The sequence below is a fragment of the Molossus molossus genome, unplaced genomic scaffold (assembly GCF_014108415.1).
Source record: "Molossus molossus isolate mMolMol1 unplaced genomic scaffold, mMolMol1.p scaffold_m16_p_1, whole genome shotgun sequence".
NCBI lineage: Eukaryota > Metazoa > Chordata > Mammalia > Chiroptera > Molossidae > Molossus > Molossus molossus.
The window spans coordinates 203,562,195-203,575,317 of NW_023425344.1; the positions used below are offsets into that span (position 1 = coordinate 203,562,195).

Below are 13,123 nucleotides of genomic sequence, written 5' to 3' on the forward strand. Positions count from 1 at the left end.
ACATTCATGGGGCAGAAACTGCTTTTCAGAGTGGATGCCAGGGCTGGTCCCTCAGAAAATATGCGCTGAAGGGATGGGGTTGCTGAGTAGTGCTATCTCCCCACCACTCTCCATCCTTTCCTTCACAAACACTTCCCAAGTCCTCACCAAGTGCTACAAGAGGCCCTGGGGACCAGAGTGAAATGGGACTTGGCCTGTGCCCTCCAGGGCCTCTGGTCTGATGGGGAAGGGAGAGAGGGCAGAGGGTTCTAAATATGGTTCAGAGTGATCAGGTCTTTAATGGGAGGGTAGACAGGACACTGTGGAGGCTTGGGGTGGGGGTGGGGGGGGAGCTGGCTTCACAGGGAGGGAACACAGATGGGGAGGATTTTGCTAGACAGCAAGCGAAGTGATAAAGGGAACAGCATGATCAAAGGCCCTGAGATGTGTCTGGAGACCTGGGAGATCTCTCCTCTTGCTTCTGCCCTGCAGAGGCAGGCTGTGTCCTGAGCGTGAGCAGGCTGCTGGACAGCCACAGTCTTGGCCATCTCTCCTGTGGGTAGATTGCTGCGAGCGGCCGTAGCCAGTGACGTGCCATTTGTTCTGGAGTTGGTTTCTGCCTCTCCAGGCTCATGGCTCTGGAGACTCTGCTCTCTGAGCTGAAGTAGGCAGGAAACATAGAACTTTAAGAGCTGATGTCACTTCTGAAAAATTCCCCCTTCTTGCAGAGCCAGGGGCCCAGTGTTTGTGTTGGAGGGTGTGTTGGAGGGTCTGCTGGTTGGCCTGGCATGACCAGAGCTGCTTGGGGTCTGTCTGTGGACTCAGTCTCTACTGTCTGATCCTGTTCTTCCATGGCACTGAGCCTGGCTCTGGCTGGAAGGATGTTGGCATCAGAGCTGGGTGACCTGCCTACAGACTCTCTCCCCCTGAGGCCTGGAGCAAGTGGGGCAGGACCTTTTTCTTGGGTGGGGTCTGAAGTCCCTGGGCCAGCCCTGACTGAGAGCAGGTGTGTTGCTGGAGAGGTGGCTCTTGAGCCCCTGTAGCTTCTTCCTCTTTCCTCCTTGCCAAGGGCTGCAGAGGTAGGGGGCCCCTCTGTCAACAGCCCCTGTGGGGCCCAGAACTGTGACTTTTCCAGAGGGACTTGGTAAAAGCCAAAGGTCTGGTCTTGGGTCATTGGGAGCACTGAGGGGTCCCAGACATGCAAGTCTGGACACGGGGGAGGTGCAGCTCAGGGACTCACTAGGCCAGCCGAGCTGCTCTGTGCTTCAGGATCCTTTAGAGAATCAAGGGGCAAAGGACACTGGGGATTCAGGAAAATGGATTTCTTAATCCTCACCTGAGGATATTTATTCCAATTATCTTCAGATAGAGCAGGGGGGGCGGGGGGCAGAGAAACATGGATGTGAGAAAGACACATCGATTGATTGCCTCCTGCATGACCCCTACCAGGGCTGGGGACTGAACTGCAACCGAGGTACGTGCCCTTGACTAGAATCGACCCTGAGACTCTCTGGTCAGCTCTATGCTCTAACTGCTGAGCCAAACCGGTCAGGGCAGGAAAATGGATTTCTGCCTTCATGTAGCTAGCTAGGAACTGGCTGTGGGATCCCGTGACAGGCACCTGCTCTCTCTGGAAGAGAATCTTGTCATCTATGGAATGAAAGTTGCTCTTTCAGGGTCCTCCTGGCTGACATTGCGGGGCCCAGCAATGCTCTTCTCTGGCCCTAGGAGCTAGTCTTTCTCTTTCCAGGAGGATTTCTAGGCCCCAGCCACTGTCTCCCCTGCCACTCAGACCCACAACAGCCCAACTTAGCCCAGCGCTGAGCTAAGAGGACACGCCCCAGGAGACAAGGCTCAATCCTGGTGTGCTGTGTGACATTGGGCCTGCCACTGCCCCTCTCTGGGCTTTCTTTTTCTCTGCAAAAACTAAGGAGCCCAGCTATCAGCTGACGTCTTCCTTAGTTCTGGGATTCTATTAAAGAGGTGACAGACCATTTTCAACTAAGTTTTGATTTGGGGGTAGACAGAGAAGCTGGTCAGAGAAGCTTCCTGGGGAGCAGAAGTTCGGGGGCAGTGTTTGGTTTATAAGGAGCACTCTGAGCCTGAGTCAGACTTTCTCCTGAGCTTTCTTCTGAAGTCAGAGCAGATACAAGTCTGTGACAGGCCTCTGAAGGGGGGGAGGGGGGGAGAAAGTGGAAGGGATGGGGACAGCAGCTTGTGGAGAAGAGGCAGGGTTAGGACCAAAGTCTCTGGAGTTTAAATCCCAGCTCAGCATTTGCCAGCTGAGTATTGCATACAAGTTACTAAACTTTTCCAAGTCACTTTTCACATATAAATGGGAATGACAATAGTGCCTATGTCCTAGGGTCACTTAAATATTAATTGACATGTAAATGCTTAATGCAGTGGCAGCAGAGAGAAAAGCCCCATTAAATGATCCCTGTCATCAACGCCACCATATTGTCAGGGCTGAAATCCAACTCCACCCTTTATAAGGGTGCTTTGAACGAGGGGGAGCTGCTTCTGACAAGAGGTTTCCATGATCTGAGTGCTCTGTCTGGGAGATGCCTAAACCGGCCATGCTGTGGGCTCTGCAGGAGCCAGGTCACGCTGTCCCTGCTGAAGCCAGTGTTCTGCACCCAAGAGTCCCCCAGCTCTGCCCATGGGCCAGGTGCCCAGCAGGGTCAGCTGCTAGCTCTGGCTCTGTGAACAAAACTCAGGGCCTTTCACCTTCTGGGTGTTGATGGTAACTTCCAAAGTCCACTTCATTTTGTTTTTTCTCTTTATTTTTTCCATCACCATTTATCACCCCTCTACACTCCTCCACCTCCACCCCACCCACTGCAATCACCACCCTGAGTCCACTTCATTTCTTAGAGCCTCCAACCTTTTATTATAAAAATGTTCAAACACAGAAAAGTTGAAAGAATCATCCAGTCCACACCTATGCCCACCACTCAGACTCGGTGTTAGTACACCTGCTTTGTTGTATGTCAATCCCTCTATTTTTCCTTCCACCCAGCACTTCATCTTACTTTTTTGATGCATATCATTAACTACATTTGTTTATAATTCTTTTCTTTTTGAGGTAAAGTTTGCTGACAGTAAAACACACAAATCTTAAGTGTGTGTTCGGTGAGTTTTGACAAATGCAGTCATTTGTGTGACCAAACCACTAGTAAGATACAGAACACGCATTTGTTCCTTTCTAAATCTGAGTCTCACTGCATCTTTCTGAGGACTTGAGGGAGACTCCCAGGTCTCAGCAGCAGGCAGGAAGCCATGCCATCTTTATTTTTTATTCTCACCCGAGGACATTTTTGCATTTATCTTCAGATAGAGCGGGAGGGAGAGAGGGGGTAAGAGAGAGAAACATTGACGTGAGAGAGAAACATCGACGTGAGAGAGACACATGGAGTGGTTGCCACCCACCCAACCCCAACTGGGGCCAGGGACACATTGCAACTGAGGCATGTGCCCTTAGTGGGAACCGAACCCGGGACTCTCTGGTCCGTGGGTTGTCGCTCTAACTGCTGAGCCAAACTGGCCAGGGCTATGCCATCTTGTTTGTCTCGTAGTTCTGGCTGCTTGGAAATTCTGAGATATGTCTGCGGCCTGCCTCCAGCATGCACACAGGACTTGAGGTAAGCATTTCTGTGTGTCATCTTACTCTCTTCTCCCCAATTCCCTTGCCTGTTCTTTTTAAGTCCTCTGAAGTATATACAACTCTGCAAGCTGGTTCTCAAATCCTGTTTTTGGAACAAGACTGAAGGAGTGCTGCATAAATAATCATATTGGAATTTTCAGGATATTCAAATGGTTTGTGGTGTCCAAAAATGTGAAATGTGAGGCTGTTCCAGTAAATCTGGAATGAACTGACACCCTATGCACAGAGTACAGACCTATGTGTATAGTATGCAGAGTACACACACACACACACACACACACACACAAATATTTTTTTCTCAGTCCACACACGGGTTGGTAGTGAAATTGTAAATTCCAAACTGAAAGATCCCACTCAGTGGTGGCCTTGCTGCCCAGGATCCCTGAGGGCGGAGGCTGGGAAGGAGATGGTGGTTTAAACAGTGGCCTTGAATGGCCTTTGGCTGGGCCTGTGAACAAGAAATGATGATGGCAACAGGTCTGGAACCAGCCTGCCATGTTGGACAGCACAGCCCCACATGGCTACTTGGTTTGAGTTCATCTGCTGTGATTTCCTGGGTCCTACCTTGTATTTTTCTCCCTCATCTCCACTCATGGGGAGTCCCCAGGGCGGCTGTTGAAGACCCTAGCCAAGTCTTCAGGTTCCAGTTCACCAAAGGTGGAAAGGATGAAGATGTGGGGTGGGAGGAGAGAAGAGTCTTGGTGAAAATGGGGGGAAAGCCTCTGCAACTTTTCTCCCCTCAGGACATTCTCTGGGTCTGCCTTCCAGAGCATCCGTCACTGACCTCATTCCATGTGCTTTAGGAGGCTGTTTGATTAACCTGTCTCTTCACTAGATTCTAATCATATCTATTGTTATTCACTATTGAATCCCCTCAGCTTTGCCCAGGGCAACACTATTTATTTAAGGAAGGAATACAACAAGTGTGGTTTTTTCTTTCATCCCTGCACACAGGATGTGAGAACCAGCTCGAGGGATCATCCCTGGACAGGGAGCAGGCCTGGGCAGGGGCCCTGGGGTCCTGGTCTGACAAACCTCAGAGGTGTGTTCATATAGCACCTCATCTGGGAAGAGGGGAACCTGGGTCCTTCTACAGTGAGGTGACTCCATCCTCAGGAAAAGTGTTCATGGGCCCAGTAATGATCTCAGAAGTTTTCTGAAACAATATGTAGGGATTAAAAATTTTGATTGATTGTTTTTTAGAGAGAGAGGGAGAGAAACATCTATTTGTACCACTTATTTATGCAATCATTGGCTGCTTCTTGTATATGCCCTGACTGGGAATCAAACTCACAACCTTGGCATATTGGGACGATGCTCTCCAACTGACCTACCTGGCCAGGGCCAGTGATTTAAAATTTTAAAGACAGTGCAAGATTTTATATAATTATATAAAAATCAATAACTAAAAAAAAATGCAAATATAACTACATAAAATCAAGAATATAAACATAAAATTAAAATATAAAAATCAAAATTTATACATATATTTTCAGTTTTAAAAATTACACAGAAAATATATGATTATAGTCACCTCACACAGAAATGGCAGTCCCTTTCCATGCTCCCCAGACAGGTTGTCCATAACGCCATCTTTCTGCTCTTCCTACCTAACTGAAAGGGAAACTCTCACAGTGACGGGCGCCCTTGAGGTCCTGAAAACGAAGTAGGATGTCCTCAAATTTCCTGTAACTCAGTTAGGTGGCACCAACCTTGATTTTAAAATGGAACAATTCATCTACAAGAGGAAAACGGAGGGCACCTACATCATACCGGTGAAGGGAACCTGGGAGAAGCTTCTGCTGGCAGCTTGTGCCATTGTTGCCATAGAAAACCGGCTGATGTCAGTATCCTGCCCTCCAGCAACAAGGCCAGCGGCCAGCGGCCAGCGGCCAGCGGCCAGAGGCTGTGCTAAAGTTTGCTGCTGCCCTGGAGCCACTCCTAATGCTGGTGGCTTCACCCCTGTAACTTGCACTAACCAGCTCCGGCAGCCTTCTGGTAGATGCTATTTCCGGGGGCTACAGACTCCCTGGCTAACCACCGGCTCCTCACAGAGGTGTCTTATGGTCACCTGCCTGCCACTGCTCTGGGTAACACAGACTCTACTCTGCACTACTGGACTCGGCACCCTCACTCAACAGGGGACTCACTCATCTGGCCTGAGGTGGCGCATGCTGGCTCACGAAGCTCTGCGCATGCGTGGCACCATCTCCCATGAGCCCCTGCGGGCGGACCCGCTGGATCTCTACTTCCACAGAGATCCTTAGAGACGGAAGGAGCAGGCCGCTCCTGAAAAGGCTGTGACTGAGGAAACGTTTCAGGGTGAACGGGTCTCTCCAGCTCCCAAATTTACTGCTACGGAACCCGAGGCTGCAGACTGGTCTGGAGGCACGAAGGTGCCTTCCGTGCCTGATCAGCTGTTCCCTGCTGAAGCCCCCTGCTCCGGCCACTGAAGGAGTAGGAAGGACCTCGGAGGGGTCTTAAGCCGTTTTTCCACAGACTCCAACAAAAGTGAAGGTAAGATTGACAGAAACTAAACGGTTTCTTTAAAAAAAAAAAATAGAAAAAGAAAGGTATGGCAACCGTTCCTGAAGAATATGGAGTAAAGAAGGGTAAGGCCCAGTCCCTCTCCTCACCTTCCCTCCCCATGCCACTTCCGACGGCTGGCCTGCCCCTCCCCGAATTTCCTCTGCATTTCCATACAAGTCAGGCAATATACCTACGCAGTTTGTTTGATTGTCCACATTAGTGGAGGTAGGTAGGTAGAATTGTTTGGCAACTTGCTTCTTTTCATTCTATAATAGATGTTAGTGATCTTTCTGGATCAGGGCTGCCTCGTTCATTTCCATGGCGGCCCGGCATTTTATTGTGTGGGTGTTCCGTAACTGACCTAGCCAGTCTCCTGTACGTGGACATTTTTTCATTTGCATGCTTTGCTCCCACAGAACGCTGCAACAAATGTGTCTGTGCATGGAATTTCATGCCCGCGTTTTTATAGCTGTTCCTTTTAAAAGTGGAATTGCTGAGTCGATTGTGATTTTCATTGATGTTGGCACATCATCTCTCATTAGAGGTAACTTCATTTTTTTTTAACCAAAGCATACGCAACGTCAACATTTAACCATCATAACTAATTAGAAAAGATAATGGAACTGTGGCTCAGGATGTGGGCGTCAACAGGACTCCTGCTGGGAGCTCAGGGTAAGAGGGAGGTATTTTACTCTGGTAATCCCTGAAGAAACCCACACTGGTCCAGAGTTGTTTTTTTTTAATCCTCACTTGAGGACATTTTTGCATGTATCTTCAGATAGAGCAGGAGGGAGAGAGGAAGAGAGAGAGAGAAACATCAACACGAGAGAGACACATCGAGTGGCCACCACCCACACAACCCCATCCGAGGCTGGGGACAAACCGCAACCAAGGCAGGCGCCCCAAGCGGGAACTGAACCTGGTACTCTTCAGTCCGTGGGCCAACGCCCCAACCGCTGAGCCAAACCAGCCAGGGCATGGTCCAGAGTTTTATTTATTTATTTATTTTTTTATCCTCACCCGAGGACATTTTTCCAATTTTTCTGTACAGATAGAGTGGTAGGGAGAGAGAGAGAGAGAGAGAGAAACATCGACGTGAAAGGGACACATCGAGTGGCTGCCACCCGCACGACCAACCAGGGCCGGGGACAAACTGCAACCGAAGTACGTGCCCTTAGCGGGAACCGAACCCGGGTCTCTCAGGACCACAGGCCGACGCTCTAACTGCTGAGCCAAACCGGCCAGGGCAGGTCCAGAGTTTTATAGTTTACAGAGTATGTTTCTGTGCATAATCAATCTCGTTTTAACCCTGTTGAATGAGGAAGGGCAATAGTACTTATTTAAAAAAATTTTTTTTTCTTTATATATTTTAGAGAGAGAGGAAGGGAGAGGAAGAGAGAGAGAGAGAAATATCCATGAGAGAGAACATCTACTGGCCACCTTGTGCACGGCCCCCACTGGGGATTTGGCCCACAACCTGGGCATGTGCTCTGACTGGGAACCAAACCAGCGACCTCTTGGTGCATGGGTCAATGCTCACCCACCGAGCCACACCAGCCGAGCAATAGTACTTATTTTCATATCACTCTATGGATGAAGAAACAGCCTTGAATGAGTCTCACACTCAAGGGAGTGGTGGGCCTGGACTTCAGCGTCCAGCTGTTTTCCACCATGTCGGCTGCTTTCCCCTTTCTCTCTGGGTCGCTTCCTCTGTCTCCCCCTCTGTGCCTCCCCCCTCTACAACCAAATCCTCCCCAAACAATGCTGCCCTCAGGATCACCCCAAAAACCCACTCCTCACGTTCCAATAAACCCAGGAATATGCAGTGAGATTAGAGGCATTTAGGATTCGCTGGAACACATCCCCTGCGGCTGTCCCAGTAGGAGGATGTGTAGCATCCTATTGTTCCACAGGCTCAAAGACCCATGGTGGGGCCTGGACTCCTTCCTACATGACCCCTTGGCACCCAGGGCCAGAAAAGTTGTTACTTCAGTTTGGAGAATAAATAATTGGGGGTAGGGAGAAAGATGCATAAATGAATACATGTGTGGAAAGGCAAAAGATCCCATTTATAAAGGTGCTTTATCATCCAGACCCCATTTGATTTTGGTATCAGTGAAGGTCTTGGAACCAATCCTCCCCTCCCCCATACCAAGAGATGACAGTACAGCAAAAATGAGGGGAAGTCGCTTTTAAGATCAGGTTACAGGACTGTGCCTTCAGGTTGCTCACTTGCTCTGAGGGAAGCCAGCTGCCATGTTGTGGCTACTCTATGGGGGAGCTCACAAGTTGAGGAACTGACTCTCTCAAGAGCCAGCAAGAACCTGAGACTGCCAACAGCCCCATGAGTAACTTGGAAGTGGATCCCCTCCCAGTCAAACTTTGAGATGTCTGCAGCCCCAGCCCACACCTAGACTGCAGCCTCCTGAGAGACCTTCAGCCAGAGGCACCCAGCCAAGCTGTACCTGGCTTCCTGACCACAGAACTGGGAGATAATAATAAATGTTTGTTAAGCCACTAAGTTTGAGAGTAATTTGTTTCTCAGAAATAGGTAGCTAAAACATTCTATGGTCTACATTTTCCCATTGCTGAATGTCTGGACTGTGTTAACTTTTTACTAATATAAAATTATTTAGTGAACATCTTCCTGTCCAACAAGCCTTTTCTGAATTTAGAATCATTTCCTGAGGCTGACCCCAGCAGGGAGATGATTGAGGCCAAGATTCAAGCATGTAATACTTTTTATAAACATCTCCAAATTGCTGTTTTTCAAGGATGGATGTGACCAAGTTGGGTCACCAGGATGTCCAGGCCCCCATTTTCACATACCCCTTTTTTAGTCTTCCTGATTATTAATGTCTCCAGCAGCAACCAGGTTATTATACTTTTCTTGTCTACCTCTCAGGGTTATCAGACTTGAAATCAAAATCATGTAAATAAAAAGTCCCTTAGAGGCTGCACTGTGTTCTGTATGGCTGGGAGAGGTTATAGTTTTTCTTAGGATCCCAGAGCTTCTCAGACTCAGTTTATCCCAGTGCCTCCCCATCTCACAGGAGAGGAATCGAGGGCTCAGAGATGAGCAGGGGCTTACACAGTAAGTCATGGCAGGGCATAGACAAGGTAACGAGGTTCCTTTGCCTCCGTTGTAGAGCTCCTCCCTCTGACCCGCACAGCCTTCCAGTTTGCCCGCTTTGCCTGAACCAAATATCTAGGTGGAACTGCATGTCTCTCCTTCAACCTGAGAACTCAGAAAATCCCTACACTTCAAGAAAAGCTGGCCCCAAATTCTCCCTACCTTTGCTGACCTGACCACACAGCAAACCACCCTGGTCTCCACCAACCAGGCCAGCAAACCACCTTGTGTGGCTTTGCCCAGCTCATTCCTCCTGCATCTCAGGGCAAGCTGGCCCCACTGCTCAGCCTCCTTCTCTCTCCAGGGCCCATCTCTTAGGCCATGAACCCAAACCCGTGCTGTTTCCAGGCCCCTGTCACTGTGGCCAAGAAAACAGGAAGCATCTGAGTCACCCATTGTCCCCTGGGCCTTGGCTGTCTGGGCCCGAATTTTGGAGTCAGGGAAGGACAAGGAGGGAAGAGGTTGGCCTCACAGAAGCCAGGACCGTCTGTGGAGCCCACTCGCCCAACACTGTTTTCCAGCTTGTGGGACCCCAAATAGCCAATGGTCCAGGAACCTCCCAAATTCTTGGGATAAAAGGAAGAGTGTTGTCTTAAGATTTGGAATTCTAGAGCTGGCTCTGCTTTTCACTGGCTGTGGGCCTTGTGCTTGTCCGATGGTTCTCAAGCGTGGTTATATATTAGAATTGCCTGGAGAGCCTTAAAAAAATACTGACACCTGGGCTCTACCCAAGTGATTCAGACTTAATTTTTAAAAGCTTCCAGGTGATTCCAAAGTGCAGCCAGGCTTGAGAACCACTGGGCTAGTCACTCCCAAGCCTCAGTCTCTCACCTGTCAAATAGGGCTAATGATACCTACTCTCCACAGCTGGTGAGATACAACTGTGACCCTGGGTGTGTTCAGGCGCATTAAACATGTAGCACTAGTGTAATGTCTTTATATGTCCACCCATGGTAAGGCTTGGGAGGACATGGGATACCCTTGGCCTTTAGAACCATGGCCAAGATGACAGTAGTAGGACATTAACAGGATATTGATGAGTTTGATGAGCAAGCTTGTCTACTGCCCCCCTGTGGTCATTCTCCAAAGTGCCCAGCACTGAGCAGAGGAAGTGCTAGGTGAAAACAGCAGGGGGCACCCCAGATCCATGCCCCAAACAGCTCTTGGTCCAGTGAAGAGAGAGGCAGGAATTCAACAGCTCAAAATAACAAGGCAGAGGAATAAAAGGGTACCAGACTGGAAGGAGTAGGGAAGGCTTCTTGTAGGAAATGGCATTCATCTTGGGGTGCTCCAGTACGGTCTGGGAACCCCTGGAATAAAGGCATAAAGGTAGGCATGAAAGTGCAATCAAGGCTTCCCAGGGCCAGCTGGGGGTGTGAACTGTGAATGGAGGGGATGGGACAGGCAGGAGGCCCAAGTGCAGAGGCCAGCATTCTCTTCCAGCCCTTTCCTTTTGGGTGTGTATATGTGTGTGTAATTTTTTTTTTAGAGAGCAGAAGGGAGGGAGAGATGGAAACATCATTAGGCTGCCTCCTGCATGCCCTCTACTGGGGATTGAGCCAGAAGCCCAGGCATGTGCCCTGACCAGAAATCGAACCAGGACCTCTCAGTCTATGGGGTGACTCTCAAGCCACTGAGCAACACTGGCCAGGCCAAACACATTAGTTTTACAGCATGATTATTCCATATCTCATGGATCTGTTTTTGATCTTGTTTCAGCTGACCCTTGGTTATGTTGTCTTGTCACCTGTGTGCGTGGTTATCTTTGATTGTAAAATAGACATTTGTTTGAAACATTACCTTTGGAAATTACTAGAGACTTAAAGTGATGTCATTTTCCTTCAGTTAGGAGTTTGATTAGCTTCTGCCAGGCATCTGGGGTACTAGCAATTCAGGATCACCTTGGTCCAATTTCAAGGCTTACCCAGGTAATTCAAAGCCAGAGTATAGACTTTGCAAGAGCCAGTTTGCTTGTGGTTCACCTTTACTCTTAGAATGTAGCCCCTTGAATTTCCCAGTCCTGAGCGTGGGGTGGTTTCTCAGTTCTGTGCCCTAAGTTCTGTTCCTTGACTCCTTCAAGGCTCTCAGAGGTTCTGCTCAGCTCCTCGGCTTCCTCACCCTGATCAGCCAACTCCGTCACTGCAGAAGTGCCTTCCAATGTCAGGCTTCTTGGCCAGGCAATTTCTTTGTATCTTGTTAGCTTTTTGATGCTTTTAAGATTATTAAAATATTGTGGCCAGTTTTGAAAAGTTGCCTTCAATAGCATGGTTGGTCTGAGTCATCCGAGTATGTCTTTACTGAAAGTAGAGGTCCTCTCCAATTTGATTCTAACCTGATAGTGTTCCTACTTAATATTTTCCCCCTCACCCAAGGATATGCTTTTCATTGATTTTAGAGAGAGAGGAAGGGAGAGAGATAGAGAAACATTGATGTGAGAGTGCAACATTGTTCGGTTGCCTCCTGCACCTGCCCTGACCAGGGATGGAACCAGAAACTTGGGTAGGTGCCCTGACCAGGACTTGAACCCATGTCCCTTCGGTATACAGGACGATGTTCCAACCAACTGAGCCATACTGGTCAGGTCTTAATTTTTTTCCCAAACAACCAGACACATAAAAGTTCTTAGTTTATTAATCCTCTCATGAGAAATCTGCATAATCACCACAGATAAAGTCACTGAAGAATCTTTACTCCTTCTGTTGTCCGACCTCCAGCTCACTTTTTGCCAGCACCAACAATGGCCTTTGCAATCCCCCTGACGTTTTTCATTCTGTTCTTGTGTTCCTTCCTCTGTTTCCTTGAGGTCTTCTTCTTCTCATATAGTCTATGTTTGGGTTCATTATTTTTTTCGTAATCTAAGGAATCATAAATCATGCCAAAGCCAGTTGTCTTGCTACCAGTGGGTTCCTAATCCAAACACAAAGATGACATCTGGTGTGGTCATACACATTTTAGCTAGTTTTTCCTGAATTTCTGTCTTGGGTACTATTGCCTTCCCAGGGTGAAGAGCATCAATGACTATTTGTTTCCGCTGAAGTAGTCTGTTAGTCATGAACTTCCTGGTCTGGATAGTTACTGTGTCATTCATGATGGAAGTTGATCTTCAAGAAGCCAGGGAGGAAAAAAGGAGGGCTTAATTTTTTAATCTTAAAACTATACCTTTTTCTTTTAAATTGAAAATATATCAGAAAATAAATACTTGCTTTTTCTGACAAGACACAGGAAAGTTCAAAACAACAATACCAATGCGAACAATAAAAAACCCAGCATCCAGCATCCATTCAATGTGATTTGTCCTGGGTCTGTGCAGTTCTCTGGGACCTCATTCCAGCCTTTCCTCAGGCTGCTGTGGCTGCCCCTGGGCAATGGGGCAATGCCTTTGCCCTATAGGCAAACTACAGGGGAAGTAAAATGGGGGTGGGCGGGTGGGGGGGTGTTTCTCTTCCAGACTTTAAATTCAGCTTGAAAATCTTACTATTTATGTACTACAAATTTTAACAATTTCCTTTGACAGCTCTTTGAATAATGTTTGGTCCAGTTTATAAACTTAATCAAATATCTTAAAATATTTTAAGCTTTATTTAAAAATTAGACTTTCTGCCCTGGCCGGTTTGGCTCAGCGGTTGGAGCGATGGCCTACGGACCAGAGAGTCCTGGGTTCGATTCCTGCTAAGGGCATGTACCAAAAATAAATAAATAAATAAATAAATAAATAAATAAATAAATAAATAAAAATTAGACTTCCTGCCCTGGCCAGTGCAGCTCAGTTGGTTGGAGCGTTGTCCTATGCACCAAAAGGTCAGGGCACGTACCCA

At 48.1% G+C, this 13,123-nt stretch overlaps 2 pseudogenes; one reads left to right on the forward strand and one right to left on the reverse strand.

Annotated features, from left to right (window-relative positions):
* Nucleotides 1–5,166: 5,166 nt before the first annotated feature.
* Nucleotides 5,167–6,099, forward strand: LOC118623258 (annotated as a pseudogene).
* Nucleotides 6,100–12,023: 5,924 nt separating this feature from the next.
* Nucleotides 12,024–12,396, reverse strand: LOC118641574 (annotated as a pseudogene).
* Nucleotides 12,397–13,123: the final 727 nt, after the last annotated feature.